Source organism: Pseudophryne corroboree, chromosome 4 (genome assembly GCF_028390025.1).
Source record: "Pseudophryne corroboree isolate aPseCor3 chromosome 4, aPseCor3.hap2, whole genome shotgun sequence".
In the NCBI taxonomy this organism is placed as follows: domain Eukaryota; kingdom Metazoa; phylum Chordata; class Amphibia; order Anura; family Myobatrachidae; genus Pseudophryne; species Pseudophryne corroboree.
The window spans coordinates 757,807,634-757,829,516 of NC_086447.1; the positions used below are offsets into that span (position 1 = coordinate 757,807,634).

At 43.2% G+C, this 21,883-nt stretch overlaps 1 long non-coding RNA gene across 1 annotated transcript in view; it reads left to right on the top strand.

The window, feature by feature from the left end:
• LOC134911752 (uncharacterized) overlaps positions 1-15,878 on the top strand; it is an 80,267-nt gene extending 64,389 nt beyond the window's left edge. Inside the window, exons 2-3 of the long non-coding RNA XR_010176813.1 lie at positions 9,788-9,886; positions 15,098-15,878. This is a non-coding gene — a long non-coding RNA (uncharacterized LOC134911752). The remainder of the gene's footprint in view (positions 1-9,787; positions 9,887-15,097) is intronic.
• The last annotated feature ends 6,005 nt before the right edge of the window (positions 15,879-21,883 follow it).

A 21,883-nucleotide genomic window follows, 5' to 3' on the forward strand; every position in this document is an offset into this window, starting at 1 on the left:
AGTGTCCTAAAAAATGTAGTTGTACCCAATGTCCACTTAACCACGGACATGTGGACAAGTGGAGCAGGGCAGGGTCAGGACTATATGACTGTGACAGCCCACTGGGTAGATGTATGGACTCCCGCCGCAAGAACAGCAGCGGCGGCACCAGTAGCAGCATCTCGCAAACGCCAACTCTTTCCTAGGCAGGCTACGCTTTGTATCACCGCTTTCCAGAATACGCACACAGCTGAAAACCTCTTACGGCAACTGAGGAAGATCATCGCGGAATGGCTTACCCCAATTGGACTCTCCTGTGGATTTGTGGCATCGGACAACGCCAGCAATATTGTGTGTGCATTAAATATGGGCAAATTCCAGCACGTCCCATGTTTTGCACATACCTTGAATTTGGTGGTGCAGAATTTTTTAAAAAACGACAGGGGCGTGCAAGAGATGCTGTCGGTGGCCAGAAGAATTGCGGGACACTTTCGGCGTACAGGCACCACGTACAGAAGACTGGAGCACCACCAAAAACTACTGAACCTGCCCTGCCATCATCTGAAGCAAGAAGTGGTAACGAGGTGGAATTCAACCCTCTATATGCTTCAGAGGTTGGAGGAGCAGCAAAAGGCCATTCAAGCCTATACAATTGAGCACGATATAGTAGGTGGAATGCACCTGTCTCAAGCGCAGTGGAGAATGATTTCAACGTTGTGCAAGGTTCTGATGCCCTTTGAACTTGCCACACGTGAAGTCAGTTCAGACACTGCCAGCCTGAGTCAGGTCATTCCCCTCATCAGGCTTTTGCAGAAGAAGCTGGAGACATTGAAGGAGGAGCTAACACGGAGCGATTCCGCTAGGCATGTGGGACTTGTGGATGGAGCCCTTAATTCGCTTAACAAGGATTCACGGGTGGTCAATCTGTTGAAATCAGAGCACTACATTTTGGCCACCGTGCTCGATCCTAGATTTAAAGCCTACCTTGGATCTCTCTTTCCGGCAGACACAAGTCTGCTGGGGTTGAAAGACCTGCTGGTGACAAAATTGTCAAGTCAAGCGGAACGCGACCTGTCAACATCTCCTCCTTCACATTCTCCCGCAACTGGGGGTGCGAGGAAAAGGCTCAGAATTCCGAGCCCACCCGCTGGCGGTGATGCAGGGCAGTCTGGAGCGACTGCTGATGCTGACATCTGGTCCGGACTGAAGGACCTGACAACGATTACGGACATGTCATCTACTGTCACTGCATATGATTCTCTCAACATTGATAGAATGGTGGAGGATTATATGAGTGACCGCATCCAAGTAGGCACGTCACACAGTCCGTACTTATACTGGCAGGAAAAAGAGGCAATTTGGAGGCCCTTGCACAAACTGGCTTTATTCTACCTAAGTTGCCCTCCCACACGTGTGTACTCCGAAAGAGTGTTTAGTGCCGCCGCTCACCTTGTCAGCAATCGGCGTACGAGGTTACATCCAGAAAATGTGGAGAAGATGATGTTCATTAAAATGAATTATAATCAATTCCTCCGCGGAGACATTGACCAGCAGCAATTGCCTCCACAAAGTACACAGGGAGCTGAGATGGTGGATTCCAGTGTGGACGAATTGATAATCTGTGAGGAGGGGGATGTACACGGTGATATATCGGAGGGTGATGATGAGGTGGACATCTTGCCTCTGTAGAGCCAGTTTGTGCAAGGAGAGATTAATTGCTTCTTTTTTGGGGGGGGTCCAAACCAACCCGTCATATCAGTCACAGTCGTGTGGCAGACCCTGTCACTGAAATGATGGGTTGGTTAAAGTGTGCATGTCCTGTTTTGTTTATACAACATAAGGGTGGGTGGGAGGGCCCAAGGACAATTCCATCTTGCACCTCTTTTTTCTTTTCTTTTTCTTTGCGTCATGTGCTGTTTGGGGAGGGTTTTTTGGAAGGGACATCCTGCGTGACACTGCAGTGCCACTCCTAGATGGGCCCGGTGTTTGTGTCGGCCACTAGGGTCGCTTATCTTACTCACACAGCTACCTCATTGCGCCTCTTTTTTTCTTTGCGTCATGTGCTGTTTGGGGAGGGTTTTTTGGAAGGGACATCCTGCGTGACACTGCAGTGACACTCCTAGATGGGCCCGGTGTTTGTGTCGGCCACTAGGGTCGCTTATCTTACTCACACAGCTACCTCATTGCGCCTCTTTTTTTCTTTGCGTCGTGCTGTTTGGGGAGGGTTTTTTGGAAGGGACATCCTGCGTGACACTGCAGTGCCACTCCTAGATGGGCCCGGTGTTTGTGTCGGCCACTAGGGTCGCTAATCTTACTCACACAGCTACCTCATTGCGCCTCTTTTTTTCTTTGCGTCATGTGCTGTTTGGGGAGGGTTTTTTGGAAGGGCCATCCTGCGTGACACTGCAGTGCCACTCCTAGATGGGCCCGGTGTTTGTGTCGGCCACTAGGGTCGCTTATCTTACTCACACAGCGACCTCGGTGCAAATTTTAGGACTAAAAATAATATTGTGAGGTGTGAGGTATTCAGAATAGACTGAAAATGAGTGGAAATTATGGTTTTTGAGGTTAATAATACTTTGGGATCAAAATGACCGCCAAATTCTATGATTTAAGCTGTTTTTTAGGTTTTTTGGAAAAAAACACCCGAATCCAAAACACACCCGAATCCGACAAAAAAAATTCGGTGAGGTTTTGCCAAAACGCGGTCGAACCCAAAACACGGCCGCGGAACCGAACCCAAAACCAAAACACAAAACCCGAAAAATTTCCGGCGCTCATCTCTAAAGATAACTAGGAGCTAGCTATTCCAATCCATAGTGATGGCCCGTCTTATGGGTGTGTAATGGGAGTGTCACAGGAGTGTTGCTGAAGTGGTTGTCTACACGGATGCTTAATCAATCACATTGGAGGCCATACTCAGAAGAAAAATCTGCTTCTGCCATAGGCTTGCTGAAAGTTTTGATGGTGTTACTAATGGTGGTGTCTGAGGATGCATCAAGATGTATTACAGATGCTCAAAGTAGGAATCTTAGCCCTTGCACATTCAAACTCATGTTTGTACATACTCCAGGGGAAGGACTGATACTAGCCATAGCATACAGTAGCAGACTTGACTATGGCAAAAGCAGCACGAGAATCAGTGTGAATTATGCCCAATATCTTAAGTCATCAGCAAATCACAATTTAATGGTTCACAGATCTTGTGATTTTTTCCCCCCAGGTACATAGTTTCCCCAATCCATCTAATTTTGCCCATACATTACAGATTTTTTTCCTTCCAAATATTGATCTGTATATCTTGAAAGTGCCCATACAACACCTCAACTAATTGTCATTTTTCTAGTCACATTTAGAAAATTCAAACAATGGGAGTACTACTACTACTACTACTACCCACCAACCCCCTTCTACTCTTGAACTTAATATCAGTACGCTACCAGTACATTGAACTATTCTGTTAATAGTTAAAAATTATGAAAAAACAAAGAGCTGGGTACCCACCCGCTTCCCAAAAGCATAATCAGCCCCAGGCTCTTTGTGCGGCCATGGTCCAACAAATAAAGGGAACAAAATGTGTAGGGGTCCCCCATATTTTTAGAATTAGCACTGGGATCCACTAGCAAGGGGGTACTGCCACAGCCAGGGGACATACATCATGTGTCCTACGGCCAAAGCATTATCCCCCACAACTAGTCAGCCCAGGCTGGGAATTCCTAGGGAAGTAGGGACCCTCCCAATAAAGGGGTTCCCCCTCTCAAGTGGTAACCAGGCCTGGGCTGAGGGGCAGTGGATGTGAGGTTGACAGCTGACAAAGTGTGTGGGGTCACCTCAAAGCATAACCGGCACAAAATACAGGAATCATAATGTGTAGGGGTCTCACATGTTTAATGAACCAGTACTGGCCTCTTGGAGATGGACCTGGTTCTAAAAATACAGGAAAAAAATGAGTAGGGGTTATCCATATCTTTATAACCAGGCCCACCAGCAGTGGGGTAATGCCACAGCCAGGAGACACACTTGACGGGTTCCCCGTCCAAAGCATTCTTCCCCTTACTAGACAGCCCATGCTGGGGATTCCACGGGAAGTAGGGACCCCCTCCAGGGCACCCCAGGCCTGGGCTGAAGTCCGTGGCTATCCCCTGCACACCTGGGCAGTGGATGCAAGGTTGAAAGAAGACAAAACAATATTGACCATAACAGTGGGACTACATGTCCAGGGATGGACTGGCCCACAGGGGTACAGGGGAAACCACCGGTGGGCCCTACTGCCTGAGGGCCCTCCTCCTCCTCTAGTGATCAGGTTCCAGACTGTGTTCTTGAATTATACATTATACATATGTTACCTTATACTGCACAGGACTATGATATATTCTCTACAGTACATTGTCAATATTTATCTGGTACATTATCATGCACGCACCATCAGTATTTATATATTTGTCAAGGGGCCCAGCCCTTGCACTCAGTAATGGTTCGGCAAATCAATGTAGTGGCTGGCCACACCCCCTCTGGAGACTGACCACACCCCTAAACATGGGCCCCTACCACGGCATTCCCCGGTGGGCTCTTCATCCCCCAGTCCGACACTGTACATGTCCCTGCAAGCATGGTTCAGAATACCAGCGTTTGAAGAACCACAAGTGCTAGCATGCCCAGACATTAAGGGCCCACTGGCACCCGTAGTCTCCCTGTAAAGGAGATCAAAAAAAAAGAAAAAAAGAAAAAACACACCTATGTTTGTATAAATGTTATCAAACAGCAGTCTTCTCCTTGGGTCGCAGTGGCCTTTGAACTATTTTACATGGGACTATCGTCATCTTCATGCCACATCTTCACCTAGGGGCCGTTGGCCAGTGAGCTTTTTGCATTGGCTGCCGTCCACCCAGGATTTCAGCATCTTCATGTGTTAAAGAGCTCTTCTCAGCTCTTCCTCTGCCGTTGGACTGCATGCCCCCTGACAAGCAGACTAATATTAGTCAGCCCAAAGGGCCATCTTGAAATTCTAAAATGGTACTGTGGTTGAGCCAATTATGGCACTTGCGCCATTTTTTAAATTGGCATCTCCACCAATCATGAGCGTTCCTCTCCAGGAATTTAGGAGAAGAACGCAATGGTGCCCGCACAGACCCCCACATCCCCACTACTATCACTGCAATTAGATATATACAGAGGTGCCTGCTTGCACCTACCACCACCGCTGCCATCCTCCGCATCTCCCCTCCTCTCTCCTCCATGATGTGCGGGCAGCAACGCTCCATTTCCAAGGCGGAGATGGAGCGTTGAGGGGGCGGTGTTAGGGAAATGGTGGCGGTGGCATCCAAATGGGGTGCGTGCCATGATGCATGATTGGGGTGGCTGTGTGACGTCACACGCAGCCACTGCAATCCAAAAAGATGTCGGCGGCCCTCTGGCCATCGCAGCCAGGCTGTGCTGGCAGGAGGTTTCCTTACTTCCTTACTTACTGCGACCGTGCACTAATTGCGGCACAATAACAATCAGTGCATGGTCGCGCGGGGGTTAGCATGTTGGGCGGTTTTGCCCTGCAATGGGCGGCCCCCAGCATGCGAGACTAATACTGAATAGGGTCCTTAGTGCAGTGAAGTGCGGTTGGGTGAGGCACGTCCCTGCCTTATTGTGCCTTTAGGATCATATTTGGGAACTCGTTTGGAAGGTGTTAAATAAATGATATGTGGAATCTGGATGCTATGGGCAACATCTTCACTTCTAAAAACCCGCACTTTCATAAATATACCACATAACCTCCCATATCAATTAATGGTTTTGCATAGAGCACAGGTTCTCAAACTCGGTCCACGCGGTTCATGTTTAAAATGTGACAGTTGGTGATACACAGTGCACCTGCTGGGTGACATGGAAAACGTGAACCGTGTGGGGTCCAGAGGATCGAGTTTGAGAACCACTGGCATAGAGCATTTGTATCTTTTATCCTTTATTATAAAAAGTACTCATTGCTTAATATAGCCATCTAATCTCTTCAAACACTATAACTACATGCATTTGAATTCGAAATAATTTTGAATGTAAAATAAAAATGTGAAACTGTATATTTATACTTTTTACCTACAAAATAATGTCAACTGTTGAAGACTAGAGAAGCAGACTCATCACTATACAAAATAATCTGCCTCATAAATTCTTGTAAATCAGTCACCTTGTGTGAGCATATAAAATGCAGAGAACGATTACTACATGCTTCTCTAAATATACAAAAATCTGGAAAGTCAAAAATAACCTACAGTACAGTACATTTCTATATGCTTTCTTCTTTACTACATGTTTTCTCTAAACATGTAAATGTTCTTTATTCTGCTCATTATTTACTTTTATGCTGTTATTACAACTGCTACATTTTGTATATTTAATTATAGAAATTTGAAATTGGGTAACATTCTTTGGCACAAGCATAGATTCGAGAAAACATTGTTACTAATTTTTTTAAACATGTATTTCTAGAGCCCCTGCATACACCACATTGATTAATAATTGGCTGCACAGCTGCTGGCAGAACTGCAGTCACATTGGCATACATCCCAACATGACCATCTCCAGGAGAGAAAAAATGATCTGCTTATAAACTTTTCTATTAATTTATGATTGCCAACACGTTTTAAACAGATTAATAATGGATAAGAAAGGTGTTTCAGCACAGGTGATGGCAATCATAAATTAAGAGGGAAGTTCAGGAGCAGAGCATTGTGTCCCTCCTGGAGAGGGTCATGTTGGGAGGTATGCATTGGTCACATGACTTTGAGATACTTTAAACAGCTCTTTAAACTAATCAGAGTGGCTGTCACAAGGTGAATAAATTAAGGCACTAGTTTCAAGTGCCATTGAGCTGAAACACAACCTATGGCTATTGTGGGCACTGATAATGCCACATTATCCATACTTGCCTATTCTCCCGAAATTTGCAGGAGGCTTCCGGTTTTTGGGGTAGCACCCCTGTACCCCTGGAAGAGCAGGCAGATCTCCAGCATCCTGCCCACATCCTAGTGAAACGGACAGAATGGAGAGATACTCTCCAGTATTCGCATGTCCGTGGGAAGGAGGAGGGGCTGAAATGATGTGAATCGCATCATTTTAGCCCTGCCCCCTTCCCGCAGACCTGCAAATCGTGTCATTTTACCGATGTGGGGGTGGGGATTGCTGTCACAGCCCGGCCCCGCCCCTCAAAGGTTCCTGCAGTGTCTTCTCTTCGAACTTCTGCTGGTGAGGAGAAATAAAAAGTAGGTAAGTATGCCATTATCACACTAGTCACCAGCATCGTAAAGCATCCGCCACATTCTTCAATGTAGGAATATGCGTTCTCTATTGTGACAGTCCTGTTTTAGTTTCATGTTACTGTCCTATTTATAGAAAAAGCTTACCACATACATATTTGGAACAAAGCAATAGCATGAAACAATGTATAAATCAGAGGTTCTCAAACACGGTCCTCTAGGCACCCCATCGGTCCAGGTTTTAAGTTTATCCATGCTTGGCCACAGGTGACTTAATTAGTACTACAGTCAATTTGCTTTAACCATCTATACTTAGCCATGGATATACCTAAAACCTGAACCATAAGGGTGCTTTGAGGATTGCGTTTGAGAAGCTCTGGTATAAATTGTTATGCTGAAAAGAAACTGCATAAGCTTGCGTGATTATATTATATATAAACTGTTGAATAGCTGTACATGTACAAAATAAGCTGTGCAAGTAAGAAAATGTAGAAACAGTTACTTGAACTGAGAAAGGGAAACTTAATAGTATGCCAGCACGTTTCCATCAAGTAAAACATATGTCTGCTTGCTTTTTAGAATTTGTTGGCTTTGAAAGGGTTACTGTATCAAAGGGAGAGGTAATGTAAAGCAGAAACTGGGACGGTGTGAAAACCGGCTAGAATGTCTGACAACAGAAAATAACTTGTGTTTTATATTGTTATTCCATGCGTGAGCTTAAGGATATGAGACGTCAGGTTACAAAGTCTTCTCTTGGCAGCATGTAGACTGTTTGGGCACTGAAATATTGACAAGGATGTTGGAAGTTATTTTTTTTACTTATATTTACTTCATTAATAAAATAATTCTCCATATGTCCTGGACTGTTAATGGAATGGATAGGTCAGACCTGCACACCTGGCAGTTACAGCTGGATTCAGCCAACCGTGCGTTCTTGTGGCTCACAATTACTCTATGAAATACAAATTGTATCCATAAATATTTATTAATTGTGTATAAGCTTGCATTTCACGTCACTGACCTAAGCTGCATAATTGTTTGGAAAGGATTATTGATGTCTCTCTTGACAGGTGAATGATGGGTCACAAAGGCCTCCATTTAATATTGAGACTAATTGTTTCATCTCAATGAATCTCATAGTGATACTTACTAAAATGCCGCTAGTATTTAACATGACTTACCTGTCCAGCAAGGTCCGGTGGTGACCCCCTCCTCTGTGGCGTCCTCTGGTGTAGGGCCATCTTAACAGCATTGTAGGCACTGGGCAAAGCAATGCACTGGTGCCTCTACCTCCCTATTCACAGCACTAAATAGTAAAAAAAAAAAAAAAATTAAATTACCCTTCCTGCGGTCCCGCACTGTCTCTCTACATTCTTCCATTCAGTGAATGGCTGTCAGCACTCTGATTGGTGGATAGCTACAGCCATTCACCAATCAGCATGCTGAAAGCCATTCACTCTCTGTCTGCAGACTGAGGGTAGGTAGAGAATGCTGCCTAGCCGCTCTGATTGTGTGTAATTTGCAATCAGAGCACCAAGGCAACATCTCTATAGAAGCTCCGGAGGCATCAGTCAGGGGGACAGATGACCCCCAACTCAGCAAGATCAGTTCAAAGTTTCCTAGAATTGTGAGGCTCAGGGCAGTTTCCCAGTGTGCCCACATATTATGATGGACCTGCTTTGCTGTGTTGCCAGCAGCATAATGCTACCAGTGATATGTCACTTACTAAGGCATGTTTTCAGTGGAGCATAGTGCTTCATCCCAGCGGGCACTCAGTAAGGCCTGGAAGGACTTGTTGAAGCCAGAAAGTCTTTGCTGGGTCCCTATTGCTGGCATAAGCTTAACACTGTTTGCTAACTAGTGTACTGATGTCATAACCCCTTTTTGCATCAAAAACGAGTTCTAAGGGACTATAACTCATTCTGAAACTGCTGCTAAATGCTGTCTGTGATGCGCAATACCAGCTTCTGTAGTTGGGGAATCATACTGCTTGTATACAGATGATAGGCCTCCCTTTTACCAGACTGCATTTTATACACATGCTATTTTTCACTTTGGATATTAATAAAAAAAGATGTTCTACATTGTTTTAGTTTTACATTGATTATTAAACTGTAAATCTTTCATATCCACCTTATATAGAATCTCTCATATTCAATCCCCTTAATCAGTGAAGCAGTAAAGTAGACTATACTATATGTAAGGTAGTTTGAAACTGCCCGATGTACAGTATGTTATCCAGCATGCATATTGTCTTCAATAGATTCACCCTCCTGTCACATTCCTGCACATATTGATCATTTATGTAATTCTAAAAGGCAGCGACACGCTGCAAAAGTGGCTTTGTATCTGTAGTGTTCTTCATTTACATGAAAACTTAGTCTTACCAGGGCACATAGGTCTATGTATATACAGGTACATTCTTTTACATTAATTGGTCTGTCAGTGATGATTTGCATTTACTAGACTTTATGAATATGAATTGGCAGGGTTGTGTTGCATTGCATATAAATCACTACTTGTGTTTGATTATAGTCAACTATTGAGCTTATGACTTCTTGCAGCGCCTACCAATTCAATTGAAAAGGCAGATCAGCAGAAGACGTACTGTATGTTGGTGTAAAGACAACCCATGAAGACTGGGACATAGAAGATGGGAACTTGTAAGTGCTCAGCCCTTGGTGCAAGTTACAAAAATGATGTTGATGATGATTGGCCACAATATATGATTTAAACCTTCCAACTGCCTAAATAAACATTGCTGAGGCTAAAACATCATATTCTATAAGAAATATTTGAGACTGAATCGCATTGCTTGATTGCAAGCAGATAAACATTTGTCTGCTAAATGAGAAAGCATCAGGTGTTCATTTTTAATTGCATTTAGTTTACACATTTATTTTGAAGCTGCGTTTGTATGCTGGTGTGTTTAATGCCAATATACTTTCTTAATTACTCTTTCCAGATGCATAAAGACTGTCTTATTTATACAAAACATAAACCAGACTCCTAACTGCTGATGTGTCCTGGTGTAACATTGGTGCATATACAACTGATGTGTTGCACAATGAAACAGGTGCAAATACTACAGATGTGTCCTGGTATAACACAGGTGCATATACTACTGATGTGTCCTGCTTTAACACAGGCGCATATACTACAGATGTTTCCTGCTGTAACACAGGCGCATATACTACTGATGTTTCCTGCTGTAACACAGGCGCATATACTACTGATGTGTCTTGCTGTAACACAGGCGCATATACTACTGATGTGTCTTGCTGTAACACAGGCGCATATACTACTGATGTTTCCTGCTGTAACACAGGCGCATATACTACAGATGTTTCCTGCTGTAATACAGGCGCATATACTACTGATATTTCCTGCTGTAACACAGGCGCATATACTACTGATGTGTCTTGCTGTAACACAGGCGCATATACTACAGATGTTTCCTGCTGTAACACAGGCGCATATACTACAGATGTTTCCTGCTGTAACACAGGCGCATATACTACTGATGTGTCTTGGTGTAACACAGGCGCATATACTACTGATGTGTCCTGCTGTAACACAGGCGCATGTATTACTGATGTGTCCTGCTGTAACACAGGCGCATATACTACTGATGTGTCTTGGTGTAACACAGGCGCATATACTACTGATGTGTCCTGCTGTAACACAGGCGCATGTATTACTGATGTGTCCTGCTGTAACACAGGCGCATATACTACTGATGTGTCCTGCTGTAACACAGGCGCATGTATTACTGATGTGTCTTGGTGTAACACAGGCGCATATACTACTGATGTGTCTTGCTGTAACACAGGCGCATATACTACTGATGTTTCCTGCTGTAACACAGGCGCATATACTACAGATGTTTCCTGCTGTAACACAGGCGCATATACTACTGATATTTCCTGCTGTAACACAGGCGCATATACTACTGATGTGTCCTGCTGTAACACAGGCGCATATACTACAGATGTTTCCTGCTGTAACACAGGCGCATATACTACAGATGTTTCCTGCTGTAACACAGGCGCATATACTACAGTTGTTTCCTGCTGTAACACAGGCGCATATACTACTGATATTTCCTGCTGTAACACAGGCGCATATACTACTGATGTGTCTTGCTGTAACACAGGCGCATATACTACTGATATTTCCTGCTGTAACACAGGCGCATATACTACTGATGTGTCTTGCTGTAACACAGGCGCATATACTACAGATGTTTCCTGCTGTAACACAGGCGCATATACTACAGATGTTTCCTGCTGTAACACAGGCGCATGTATTACTGATGTGTCCTGCTGTAACACAGGCGCATATACTACTGATGTGTCTTGCTGTAACACAGGCGCATATACTACAGATGTTTCCTGCTGTAACACAGGCGCATATACTACTGATATTTCCTGCTGTAACACAGGCGCATATACTACTGATGTGTCTTGCTGTAACACAGGCGCATATACTACAGATGTTTCCTGCTGTAACACAGGCACATATACTACAGATGTTTCCTGCTGTAACACAGGCGCATATACTACTGATGTGTCTTGGTGTAACACAGGCGCATATACTACTGATGTGTCCTGCTGTAACACAGGCGCATGTATTACTGATGTGTCCTGCTGTAACACAGGCGCATATACTACTGATGTGTCTTGGTGTAACACAGGCGCATATACTACTGATGTGTCCTGCTGTAACACAGGCGCATGTATTACTGATGTGTCCTGCTGTAACACAGGCGCATATATTACTGATGTGTCTTGGTGTAACACAGGCGTATATACTACTGATGTGTCCTGCTGTAACACAGGCGCATGTATTACTGATGTGTCTTGGTGTAACACAGGCGCATATACTACAGATGTGTCCTGGTATAACACAGGCGCATATACTACTGATGTTTCCTGCTGTAACACAGGTGCATATACTACTGATGTTTCCTGCTGTAACACAGGCGCATATACTACTGATGTTTCCTGCTGTAACACAGGCGCATGTATTACTGATGTGTCTTGGTGTAACACAGGCGCATATACTACAGATGTGTCTTGGTGTAACATTGGTGCATATACAACTAATGTGTTGCACCATGAAATAGGTGCAAATACTACTGATGTGTACTGGCACAATACAGGTATATATACTACTGATGTGTCCTTTAAAACAGGCACATACACTAATGATATGTACTGGCACAACACAGGTGCATATACTACTGATGTGTCCTGTTGCAACACAGGGGGCATGTATACTATTTATGTGTCCTGGCATAACCCTTTATTTATATGGCGCCACAAGGGATCTGCAGAGTACATCAATTACAGAGTACATAAATGAATAATCAAAACAGCAACATAGTGACTTACAGATGAAGACAATATAGGACAAGTCCAGTGGTATATTAACGGGTTGCGGCTAACATGATGGCTGTTGGGATCCCGGCGTTTGGGATACTGACGCCAAAATCCCAACAGCCGGAATACCATCGCAACAGGCCTATTCCCACTCGTGGGTGTCCACAATACCCATAGATTGGGAACAGATCCTGTGGCGAGCGAGCCACCGAGCCTGCCGCGTGGCGAGTACAGCAAGCCCGCAAGGGAACTCTTAGCGCTCGCCCGGGCTGCCGGCATTCTGACGGACAGGATGCCACTGTCGGGATATTGACATCCAGCATCCTGTATGTATTCAATATAAACAAAGCTGCATCAGCAGACAACACTGAAATAAGTATCAGGATGTCAGGGTCTATTGAAGGGCTATTCATGAAGCAGTGAAAAGAGTGGAGAAGAGGTCTGGTGGAGAAGTCGCCCATAGCAACCAATCAGCTTTGAAGGAAGCCTTTATCAATTACATTCTATAAAATGTAAGGGAGATGCTGATTGGTTGCCATGGACAACTTCTCTGGTCTGTTTCTCTACTCGTTTCACTGCTTCATGAATGGACCCCTTGGTGCTGTCGAAGATGGTTTAAGTAAGAAAAGGATAAGCAGCTAGGCAGCTCTCAGTCTCATCTCCCAGCAATGTTTAAATACCAAGCACATGCCATCTATTTAGGGATCACCCGATCCTGGGCAGAGCTGCAGTGATCAAAGGCTCAGCCCATGCCTGTGGTACACTAAGGCCTGCGGGTAGGACAGCAGGACAGTGTCTGAATAGCTGTATTTGGGATAGTTGGAATGTATGATATACTGCTGATGTGTCCTGCTGAAACATGGCGCATATACTACTGACACTGGCGTATCTATAATGGGTGCAGTGTGTGCGGTGCCACAAGCCCCTGGTTCCAGAGGGGGCCCACACCGCACACACTGCACCCATTTCTTCTATACTTACCTTTACGGCGTCCATCGGTGACTGTGTGTGGGCCCCCTCCTCTCCTGTAGCCATCACTGCCGCTGCTAGCGCACTGAGGGCTAGAGATTCTGGCATAGTGCCAGAGTCTACAGCGCATGAGCAGGACTCTGGAAAAATGGGGCGGTGACTATTTTTTGGAGTCCTGCGCATGCACTGTAGACTCTGGCATTGTGCCAAAGTCTCAGCGCTGAGAGCGCTAGCAGCGGCGGTGACGGCTACAGGAGAGGAGGGGGCCCACACACGGAGTCTGCACACGGGTCCCCTCCTCTCTAGAAACACCGCTGACTACTGATGTGCATGTACTACCACAACACAGGCACATATACTACTCGTGTTCTGGCATAACACAGGAGCATAAACTACTGATGTGTCCTGCTGTTACACAGGCACATATACTGCTGATGTGTCCTGCCACAACACAGGTATATCTAATGATGTGTCCTTTCGTAACACAGGTGCATATACTAATGATATGACCTGGTATAAAAAATGCACCTAGCTATCCACTGAGCACTGGCTAGTGCTTTTGATTTTAACAACTCATCATGTTTTTCAGACACAATTTATTGATGTATCTCAAATTGCATTAGCCTCAACGTGACCTCTAAATGTCAGTAGTTTATGAAAACACTGTTTTGAAAATAAACCCCTGGATGCCATTTATACCCCTTTCAGACCACCATCAATAACCCAGGTTCTTGCACGTGAGTGTGCAGCAACCTGGGTTGCAGCTCAGTCTGAAAGGGGCCAGTTGAAATAATCCGGGTCTAGCTCAACCCGGTATTTCAACTCAGGTAGCGAGCACTGTTGAACATGTGTTCAACCCAACTCGCGGTGTGGTGTGAACAGGTAAGCCAGGTCGATGCGACCCAGCTCCCGTACACTTCATAGGAAGAGCGACGCTTGGAGATCATCTCATCTCCACATGCCACCTCCACAAACTTCAGTGGTGACATCACCATCCCGGCATATTGCCGGGTTGGGCCGCTTGTCTGAAAGGGTCTTGCCGAGTCACACCCGGGAAGGAACCGTGTATTAATCCCAGGTGCGACTCAGCAATAGCTATCTGAAAGGGGTATTAGAAATCCCGTAGCACAAATGCTGAGTCACATGTACAGTATATGATTGAAGAAGTACACTGATTTATGAGCCAAGGTGTCCAGAAGTTTGCCCTGTCATGTCCAATAAGAGGAGTTGGACAGATCAAGGGTGTGATCTGAAATGCAGAAATTAGACTTCATTTTCCAGGATAGGATTGTCTGCATGAGATGTGTGGTGAGGTACATTAGCTGCTGTTACAAGAGAATTGCCTTCATTACATAAGTAACACATATTATAACAGTTCCCATATCTCCTCACTCTCATAATTAATTCAGGATAAAAAAGCTATAAAGAGCATTATGGTATGAGTAAAATGTAGAAGTTGTGCTATAGCTAAAGTGGTAGTAGGGTGGAATATGATATGACTTTTTCTTTTCCCCTCTGAAGTTTCCAATGTATACCAACCACAGAATGGTGTGACAGCGGCCTTTCCAAAGACCATGAAGTGGATGTGTACCTTGGTTGAAACTGTGACTAGAAAATAAGGATTGCGGCTCTGCAGATTTTGAGGTTTATAGAGTACCACTGATAACTAATTACAGTATATTATATTAAATTAAAATAAGTCTTGGCCTGCTTTAAATGATTTAGGGTGGACTCCAATTAGCCTCGGCCATTGATACTCCGCGCATTAAACCATAGAGGGGGACCTTTCTGTGCAGCTTCAGGAGCTCCATGTAAAGGTCCACAAGTAATTGCAACGTCTGGGGGTTGAATGCGTGGGAAAGACCATACATTCTGCTTTTATCGCAGAGTGTATGGGTTAGCACGTGTTAACCCAGTGTTTACCACGCAGGAAAAGACTGTTTTAATGATTAGCTGAAGGCATGAAACCCAGAGTTATTCCACAAGCGGCAAACTGTATGGCTAATTGGATTCCCCCCTTAATATCCTTTTATTTTGTTTACATTTATTTTTCACATTTTCAAACACTAGAAATTCCTGCATATAAATGTAACAGAAAAAAACTTTTCATTTGTAGTCTAAACAGTTTGTGAAAATCAGAAGATGTATAGAAATATGCAATATGATTATTTTAGAGGAATGGTGCCAAGACTCATGAGGCTGTGTCTCATTGTTGCTCAATGTCTGACCTTCTATAAACTAGAATTATGAAATAGATAAACCATTACTTGAATATTTTAATTAATGTTCAGAGAGTTATTCATTGACATAAACAGTTAATTTGAGCTTTATTTGCAATACAATTGTATTTTTTTGTATGACAGCATTAAAAAAACATCTGTAGACCCTTCTCACCTATGTGTATGTACAGATTCAATATAATACATAGCCACAGAATGTCATCAGGAAGATCTGATCCCCTGCTTGTGCATGGGCACAGGTAAGAGTAGTCTGGATTGTGCTTTAAACAAACTATTTAAGCGTGAACATGAGGATGCGCCGTATATATTATTTTAAGGTTCTTCGAAATTCCAGAAAGTGTAACAAACTTCATTCTGATTTAAAACATATGTAGTAAGAGTTGCCAAAAAAGTTCAAATGTATGTGATTGCTGTCATTTCCAGCATGCATGCAATAATCTATGCTTAAATTAATGACCTCATCAAGTTAAATTTAGTATTATTCCAAGATTCAGACATTTCAGAAATATATTTTCATTACTACATATTAGAAAAGTATTTTTTAGACAAAAAATCTGGTTACTGATACCCCCTTTCCACCTGTAGCACGGGTTGCAGCCGGGAGCCTGACATGGCTGCGACCCATGCTACAGCTCCCATTCCCACAGCGCTCACCAACCCGGCATATTGCCGGGTTGGTGACGCGGCAGGGGCGGCACTGGGAGATCACATGATCTCCCAGCGCCGCCCTTCCATTCACTGTGAACGGGAGCCGTGTCGCATCGACACGGCTTCCGCTCACACTACACAGCTTACCGGGTTGAACACATGTTCAACCCGGCAAGATACCCAGGTAGGATTCCCGGATCACTTGATCTGGGAATTTGCAGGGGGCGTTTCCACTAGGAAACACACGGGTAAATGCGCGCACACGCGCATTTACCCGTGTTTTTAAAGCTAGTGGAAAATAGTAATTTCCCTATATTGGTATACAATCAATACGTGATAGGACATGTTTTATCACTGGTTTACATAAAGGAATTCGGCAATACACCCCCAAGGGTATCTATATGAAAGATCAATGTCAAAGTCGACATTGCCCTGTTTGTGGTAGTCAGACATCTTGGAACAATTTCTTCTTAGCCCTATTCAACAAGTTGGAAAAGTGGCCGCTTGTGAAAAGTATATCACTGTTAACATCTTTTAAAATAATTTCTTTGTGCAGTCCATTGTGAATAATAAGCAAGTGTAATATTTTATTAAAAAAACAATGTCACAGTGTTACGTGAAACGGCGTGGACATAGCTTAAGAACTCAAAATTGATTTCTCCAGCCTTTAGAGATGGACACTTTGGGTACTACTGCATAGATAGCAAACTAAGCAGTAGTACCCAAAGCAGGACTACAGCAAAGAAGGCTAATAAGATATTAGCATGCATAAAATGGGGAATTGATGCTAGGGACGAGAGTATTATACTCCCGTTATATAAATCACTTGTGAGGCCACACCTTGAATACTGTGTACAATTCTGGGCACCATACTACAAAAAGGATATCCTGGAGCTAGGAAAGGTTCAGTGGCGGGCGACCAAACTAATTAAGGGTTTGGAGATGCTGGAATACGAGGAAAGGCTTGCAAGACTAGGCATGCTTACACTGGAAAAGAGAAGATTAAGAGGGGACATGATCAACATTTACAAATATATAAGGGGACAATATACAGATCTTGCGCAGGACCTGTTTTTAGTTAGATCAAGACAGAGAACTCGTGGACACTAGCTCAGGTTAGAGCAGATTCTGCACAATACGGCGTAAAGGCTTTTTTTACGGTAAGGACGATACGTGTTTGGAATTCCCTGCCTGAGGGAGCTGTAATGGCCGACTCAGTTAACACCTTTAAGAATGGGTTAGATAAATTCCTAATGGATAAGGATATCCAGGGTTACGGGGCATAGTCACACACTATGGTTATTATAACAAAAGAGGGGTAAAACGTAACGGCAGTCATCAACATCAATCAAAATTTTATACAAAATAATCCTGCATAGGAGACCACAAATAGGTTGAACTCGATGGACAATTGTCTTTTTTCAACCTTAGATACTATGTTACTATGTTACTATGACATACATTTAACAGCAATTTATGCACACCATTACATCATCATTAAGAATCATTTACAAACAGGGTGTATAGATTATCCTAATGCACAAATATTATATGCTGCTTGAATAAAAAAAGGGGAGGTATTGTGAACTTGTATGAAATGTTCTGGTGTCTGTTTTATTGTTCTTTATGTTCATCTCCAAATCTAGGATTTATTCCTTGTGTGTGTTTAATGAGCTGGGGAATGCAAAGCTGTGGGCATTTGTGTGCCTGTGTATGATGAAGTCTTGAAGTCTCTATTCAGTCCTTTTCTATATCAAAATCACATTGTCTTTGTTTCTCTACCATTGGACTAAGGACTTTATGAATTCAAGTCCCTGCCAGTGTTCATACTCCTCCCACTTAATCATAAACAGGTTGCTCTAATCCAGTGGGAACTTTGTCCCCATAGTGATCCCTGTGCACTGTAGATAGAAGTTAGTTTGAAACCATATATAGTTGTGTTCCAGGATGAATATAACTGCATCCATGATGAAACCTCTCTGTGTTGGATGTAATGTTTTGTTGGAGTTTAGGAAATGTTTGGTACTCTGTATGCCTTGTTGATGGTCAATTACTGTGTATAGTGAGGTCACATCGCATGTGGCCAGTCACATGTCATCTGTGCAAGTAATGTCTTTCAATACCTGTAAAATATGCGTTACAGTATGTCTTTGGGTTGTGATTTTTGCGGTGTTACATACTGTTGAATGAAATAATCAATGTGTATATATAGGTCTGCTGTGAGTGACTTAATGCCTGAAATAATCTGTCTTTCTGGTGCGGTTGTTCTGTATCTTGGGGAAGAAATGTAAAAAAATGGAGTCACTGGATGTGATGGATTAAAGTAAACAATTTTTTTTGCTGTTAAATCATGTTTCACGAGTATGTGGAGCTCTTCTTTGAAAATGGCAGTGGGGTTTCCTTTGAGTTTGATGGTATGTAATCATGGGAGCAGATGTTTTAAGCCTGGAGAATTGATAAAGTGGAAGGTGAGAACGCAGCTATGGTGACCAATCCCGGGATCAGGAACGGCGGGATCCTGGGATTTTGGCCAAAAATTACCCGGGATTCAATCCTGGGATTAGGGCTTTCAATCCTAGGGATTTCAGTTTTAAGAAACCCCTTTGTTTTATCAATGACGGGCAGCATTAAGCATCCTCAGGAGGCTCAGACGCTGCCCAGCTCCCCCTGCTCACAACCTCCTGCTCCCGGCTGTGAGCAGCGGCGTGCAGCTGTCTGCGCAGCATGACCTCTGACATCACGCTGCGCAAACAGCTGCACACTGCCTGCTGCCTGGACCTCATCACCGGCGCGGTCACGCAATGCTGCAGCAGGTGAACCCGTCCTCCCACCCTGTCAGATGAGGGTATGTTATGTGGATGGGGGAGTGCGTGACAATGGCGACGGACATTGCAAGGGAACCAATCCCGGGTATCCTGGAAATCCTGGGATTGATCATTTTTCAATCCCAATTCCCGGGATTGAAAAATATGGCCCGGGATTGGCTTCCCTAGCACCAGCCAAGCAGCTCCTACTTGTTAAGTTACAGGCTGGGTTTGAAAAATGCCAGTTAAGAGCTAGCGCGTTATCACCTTCTACTTTATCACTTCTTCAGGCTTAATACATTTGCCCCATGTCCCCAAAGATCCTGTTTGATTCTGTAATGTAATCCTTTTTATTGTTTACTATTATCCCTCCCTCCTGCTATATTATTAGGTTCTTGTTGTTTTTCAGTTCTATGAGTGGTGCTTTTTTCTGTTTGGTGATATTAGGTTGATTGTTACATCTATGTTTGCCCAGTGTGCCTGGGTCATTGGTTGGTTGTGGTTTGAATGTGTTGATGATGTTGCCTTTCCTGTGGTGTGAGTTTGAGATCAGTATGCTTTTACAGTGGTGTGTAGTTTAGTAAGATGAAGTTTTAGATTAGCTATTTATCACGGGTTATTTTCTTATGAATGATTGTACATGAGTGTACATTTTTGGTTCTAGTAGTTGGAGCAAATCGTAATCCTTTGTCTAATAATAAGATATTGGTGTCTGTACATGTGGTGTGGTTAAAATTGTAAATGCCTGCTTTGGGTGTGTTTGCTCGAGATGGATTCTTCATGGGGTATATCTTGTTATTATGGGCTCCCTTGCATCCAATTCTTCCTATATGAGTTTATATTAATTGCTTTATGGTATCTGTTGAGCTGAGGAGGCTCTTAGGCATGCTTCATGACTACAAATTTTTGCACCCATGGTTGGGTTTGGTTGCCATTGGTGGGAGTGTCTTGTTTGACTTGTTGCTTAGTATAAGAGTGGTTGTTGTATTGTTCTGATCTGTTGACTGTGTAGGTGTATTGGTTTTATTTGTTGGTGGGCCAAATGAGAACCTTGTGTATTTTCACATTGTTGTAGTTGATATGATGAGTGTGCCTTTGACTAATGACTAATTACAGTCCAGGTTTTAAGGATGAATTGCTGCAGTCCAGATAGTTGAATTAAATTAACTGAGGTACTAATTAAGTCAATAATGCTGAGGAAAAAATGGGGTGGGGGATTACACACCTTAATTTCAAAGAAAATAAGAGGTTCTACCATGCCGAAACTTGTAGTGCCATGCAGAAAAAAGTAAAATGCAGGTGCATACTTCAAACACTAAGAATACTGATAATCAGAATAATTATAATAAACTCTACTATTTGACATGGAGTAATAATAAGGTTTCTTAGCACGTTTGGCCAAAAGTGACAGCCCACCTACCTTGGTAAGGTGAACCTTTATCAGGTGGGCCCCTACATCCCTAATACTGACACAATACTGACACCTGTCCTCAAACAAGGATTTCCTTAAAACCTGGACCTCAATGGCCGCATTTGAGAACTTCTGCATTAGTCGTAGGCACTAATTAATCACTAGATTAAGTTCTCAAATCTATTTTGCTTATACCGGCTGGTGGCTGAATTGGACAGAGACATTCTTGCTCTGCTTTCTCATAAACATTTACCTATATATGTGCAGTTTAAGAAATGCTTAAATTACATTTCTGACAGAAACTGAAGCTCCAAATGCCAGTATAGTATTTTTAAGGTGCAGATAACTCTTATTGGTGTTTTTGATTAATACTTCACAAATAAGAAAACCTGGCACCAATCTTAGTGTGCAAATCTGACTGCCTGTAGCATCTGATTAGAGAATGACTTAACCCCCTATTGTACCAACTAAGAAATATAAAAAAATGATGCACTGGTTTTTAGAAACTTAATTTATTCATTAAAATGTATAAAACTCTAGTGACAATCAACAAACACTTGGCAGGTGCAGTAAAAACAATATATATATATATATATAACTTGTTTTTTATGCAATTTAAAACAGTGCATGATACTGCTAATCAGTCGTTAGTTGTAACAATTTATCAATGCACAAAGGGTTAGTAAAGAAACTCTGTTCAACCTGATTAGCAACATAGATGTTTACTCAGCCTGGTGTTAATTTTGTAAATTGGGTATGGACCATCAGATCTACATGAAAAATGTCTACAGTCATTATGTCGACCAATAATGGATGACATGCATTAGATCTACAGGGTCAAAAGGTCGAAATATGAAAATGTTGACATGCCAAAAGGTAGACAAAGGTCTACAGGGTCAAAGGTCGTCACATGAAAAGGTCAACATGACAAAATGCCGACACAGAAAAGGTAGACACAACTTTTTTTTTTTTTATTGTGTCATTTTCGCGTGTGGTACCTTAATAAGTGTACCTCGCAGTTGCTATTCCCAATCATAGTCCACGAGGATGGTAAAGTATGAAAAGTCAAATGCTGAACCCCCCAAAAAAACCTGTGTCGATCATATGTGTGTAAGCCGTTTCAACTTGTCGACCTTTTGTACCTGCCAACCTTAAGCACTGTCAACCTTTTACATGTCGTCCTATTGACCATATCGATCTTTTG